This window comes from Oratosquilla oratoria, chromosome 19 (genome assembly GCF_046742065.1).
Source record: "Oratosquilla oratoria isolate Oo_2021 chromosome 19, ASM4674206v1, whole genome shotgun sequence".
Classification (NCBI taxonomy): domain Eukaryota; kingdom Metazoa; phylum Arthropoda; class Malacostraca; order Stomatopoda; family Squillidae; genus Oratosquilla; species Oratosquilla oratoria.
The window spans coordinates 38,676,693-38,681,692 of NC_134795.1; positions in this window are offsets into that span (position 1 = coordinate 38,676,693).

Genomic DNA, 5,000 nt, shown 5'->3' on the forward strand with positions numbered 1-5,000 from the left:
TTCTATTTTCCTCCAAGTGTTTTGTCCATTTATTTCTGATGAATTTTTCACATATTTTTGCTACTGTGCTTGTAAGGGATACCGGTCTGAAATTTGTAGGGACTTCCCTATTTCCTCTTTTGTATATTGGTACTACATTTGCATCTTTCCAATCTTGCGGTACCTTTCCTTCTTTGAGTGAGGAGTCTATTATCTTGTATAGTTTGACTGTCAGTTCGTCTATACACTCTTATAGTATCCAATTTGTAATTCCGTCTGGTCCATGCGATTTCCTGACATCTAAGTTTTTATTTGATCTCTTATTTGTTTTTGTGTTACCTTTATTTCTTCCATTTTGGGTGATCTTTCTTGTTTTCTATCTTCCCAAAATTGTGAGCTCTCAATTGTAAAAATTTACCTGAAATGTTTGATAATGACTTCTGCCATTTCTGTATCATCTATATATTCTTTATCTCCTTCATGCAATTTCACTAGTTCGTGTTTGTCCTTTAGTTTTTCATTTATATATCTGTAAAAGAGTTTGGGTTGGTCCTTACATTTGTCTATATCTTTTTCATAATTTCTTTTTTCTTTCCTGCGTATATTTACATATTCGTTCCTTTGCCATTTAGATGTTTTTCTTTTGTCTTTTTTCAATTTTTCCAGGCTTTGTCTCTTCTGTCTCTAGCCTCACTGCACCTTTTGTTATACCAACACTTTGTTTCTTTTTTGGTAGATATTTGTCCATTCCTTCATTGTACTCGGTGGTGCATTTGATAAAGTACTGGACTACCAGTGCGGAGGTGCGGCAGTACCTGGTTCGAATCTTGCCCAGGGCCGAAATTACTTCGGTATCGCTGATCTTCGGGTCGTTACTCCGACTCTCGTGGGAGGGGAGTTGGGTGTGTGTGTGTGTGTGTGTAAGGTCATAGCATTACCATACGAGCTCTGAGCTCTCTTCTGGGTGGGAAATAGGTGTCGATCACGAGTCCAACACGTGATCCAAAGACCAAGGTGAATACACAAACGTACACAAAAACAACAAAAGCAACAACAACAGATTGGTAAGATTGGTAAGGTAAAACCACAGCAATGTAGAACAAGACAAATATTTAAAACAAAAAGTTTGCAAGAGGAAGATAAAAAGAATGCTTATAAAACTAAACTTACACAAAAATTAGAGAAGCAAAATGATGAGGAAAAAGAAAGGTGGGACATTTTGAAAGAAACAATCAGTGAAGTAGCAGAAGAAACTTTAGGGGTAGAATGGATCGGAGGAAATAAGAGAAGACACACACCTTGGTGGAATGAGGAGGTCAAACAGGCGGTAAGAAAGTGGCTAAGAAGACGAACACCGGAAAGCCGAGCAGAATATGTACTGGCAAGGAAAGAAAAAAATCTTGCAAAATATCGAGCAAAGACAGAGACATGGAAAGAACTGGGAGAGAGATTGACAGAGGATTTGCAGAAAGGGAAAAAGTTACTATATGGTATAGCAAAGTCATATAGAAAAAGCAAGGCAAAACAATATAACATTAAAGACCTAGAGGGGAATGTTCTTACAGATCAGGATGAGATAGACAACAGATGGACAGAATACTTCCAGGAGCTCCTAAATGCAGGAAATGAGGAACAATGGCAAGAGGCGGAGGAAGATTTAGATGGAGAACATGATGAAATCACACAAAAAGAAATTGAATGGGCATTGAGAGAAATTAAGAATTCCAAAACACCAGGAGTAGATGAAATATCAATAGTGCTAATAAAGGAAGGAGGAAATGTAGTACAGCAAAATATATTGAAGCTCATAAATAAGATCTATAGAGAAGGAAGAATACCAGAGGAGTGGGGTAAAACCCTAATAGTCCCAATTTTCAAAGGTAAGGGTGATGCTGGAAATTGTAACAACTATAGAGGGATTTCCCTAATACCCCACATCACAAAGCTATACGAGAGAATAATTGAGAGAAGAGTAAGAGACCTAGTAGAACCTTTATTAGGAGAAGAGCAGCATGGTTATAGAAGTAATAGATCAGTAACGGATTTAACTTTTGGACTAAGGATGGTAATAGAGAAGGCATGGGAATATAACCAAAGCCTATACATCGCTTTCATTGATTTACAGAAAGCTTTTGATTCAATACCTCGCGAAAAGGTATGGAGATGTATAGAGGAGAGATATGGTATCAAGGGACATCTAAAGAAAGCTATAAAAAGTTTGTATTACCCCTGTGTATGCAGTGTTAGAACATCAAAGGGGGCAGAAAAGTGGTTCCCTGTAGAAACAGGGGTTAAACAAGGAAGTGTGTTATCCCCTCTGCTTTTTATAGCATATATGGAAACTGTAATAGAGGATTTTAAAGAAGGTAAAGAAGAAAATTATAAGAACAGAATAATGGCTTATGCAGATGATATAGCTGAATGGAGCACAGATAGGGAAGAGATCGAAGAAGACATGAAAAGGTGGAATGAGTGCTTTATAAGGAAAGGCATGAAAATGAATGTAGAAAAGACAGAGATACTGACCGTTAGCAGAAGAAAGGAACACGAGTTTAGCATCACCATAGGAAATAAGATGGTAAAAAATACAAACATCTTCAAATATCTTGGAAGTGTAGTCACTAAGGAGGGTGGAAATAAGAGATATTTCAGAAAAAATAGATAAATTTAGTGCAAATGTTAGAGCTCTCTGGCCAATAATAAAAGAAAAACATGTACCTTTAGAAGTGAAAAGAATTATTTTCAATACTGTCTTGTCTCCTACCCTAACATACGGCTCAGAAAGTTGGGTAATGACAAAAGTAGATATAAGCAGGATTCAGGCAGCGGAAATGAGACCATTAAGAGCCATAGTTGGAAAGACGAGGAGAGATCAATTAAAAAATGAAGACATAAGGAAAAGCATTGGCGTCTGTTCCATGCTAAGCAAAATAGATGGTTAGGGCATTTAGAAAGAATGGATGAAGAAAGAATTGCAAGGGGATGCTTGGAGTGGAAGCCGGATGGAAGAAGGCCAAGAGGAAGACCGAGAAAGAGATGGAAAGAAAATGTTGAAGAAGCCCTCAGCAGACATGACTTGCCCAACATCGAAACTCTGACGGAGGAAGGGGCCTTCCATGATAGAGCCAAATGGAGGAACATGCTGGGACCACTGACAGGCATAACGCCTACTACTGGGAGATGAAGTAAGAATAACAATAATAATAATAATAAAAATAATAATAATAATAATAATAATAATAATAATAATAATAATAATAATAATAATAATAATAATGATAATAATAATAATAATAATATTAATAGTAAAAAAATAAAAATGAAAATAATAATAATAATAATGATAACAATAATAATAATAATAATAATGATAATAACAATAACAATAACAGTAATAATAATAATAATAGTAATAACAATAATGATAATAATATTGATAATAATAATAGTAATAATAATAATAACAATAATAATAATAAATATAATGATAATAATAATAATAATAATAATAATGATAATAATAATAATAATAATAATAATAATAATAATAATAGTAATAATAATACTAATACTAATACTAATAATAATAATAATAATAATAGTAATAATAATACATACATATACCAAGGCTTTTTCCCCCTTCCAAGGGAGGTAGCCAAAAAGGGAAAGGCATAAAAACACTCCCACCCATTTCATCCCTAAATACACTCCACACCCCTCCCACCCTTCCTCTCATCTGAGCACCTCCTGGATGACGGGTCATCCCTGCACCCTGCCCACCGCCCTGGGTCAGAAGCAGTGTCGCAGGACACAGTACATCCACAGCAAGGCCGCTTCATTTAATCGGCGACCCCCCCTCTCCGTCCCCCTTTGCATATAAGGAGAGGACGGAGAGAAATCCCTTCGGGCTGTGTCAAAATTTACTCACACATACTACCCCACCCCCCACCCCCCCGCCCATTTCTCCTCATGCAGTCACAACATCATCCATATACAACCATTCTCCACTCACCTCTGTCTTCCGTCCTCTCCCTTCCTTCCTCAACAGACATTCCCCTCTTCCCCAAAGCCCCCTTCACCCCATCCATCCACCTCATCCTAGGACGTCCCCTCATGTTCGCTCCCTCCACATCTGCCTTCCATACCTCTTTTACTAGTCTTTCTTCACTCATTCTTTCCATGTGTCCAAACCATCCTAATATTCTTTCATCAACCCTATCTCCCAAATCCTTTTTCACCCCTGTTCTCCTCCTCACCTCCTCATTTCTCACACTATCTAGCCTAGTAACCCCCACCATACTTCTCAGACACCTCATCTCAAACACATTCAAACTCCTTCTCTCTTCTTCTCTTATGTTCCACGTTTCTGCCCCATACAGTGCTGTTGGCACAATCACTCCTTCATACGGTCTCCTCTTCGCATCCATTCCCAAATGTCTATTCCTCATTACACTCTTTAAACCACCAAGGCATTTACTCGCTTCTCTCAATCTACATTCTACCTCCACCTTCACTCCACCTTTTCCTGCTACACTTGCACCCAAGTATCTAAAACTATCCACTTCCTCCAGTCGCTCTCCCTTAATGTTCTCTTCCAGTCTACTGCCACTTTCACCCCTTGTACATCTCATCACCTTACTTTTACCCACATTTATCTTTAGCTTTCTTCTATCACATACTCTCCCAAACTCTGCCACCAGCTTCCTCAATCCCTCCTCTGACCCTGCCACAAGCGCAGTGTCGTCCGCAAACAACAGCTGGCTCACCTCCCACTTTTCTCCATTTTCTTTAACCATCTCCAATCCCTGACTCACTACCCTAGCATTCACCTCTCGCACCACCCCATCCATGTATAAGTTGAACAGCCAGGCGACATAACGCATCCTTGACGAAGTCCCACCTTTACTTCAAACCACTCACTCTCTCCATTTCCAATCCTAACACATGCTCTACTACTCACATAAAAACTCTTGACAGCTCCCAAAAGCTTTCCTCCTATCCCATAAATCTGCATAACCTCC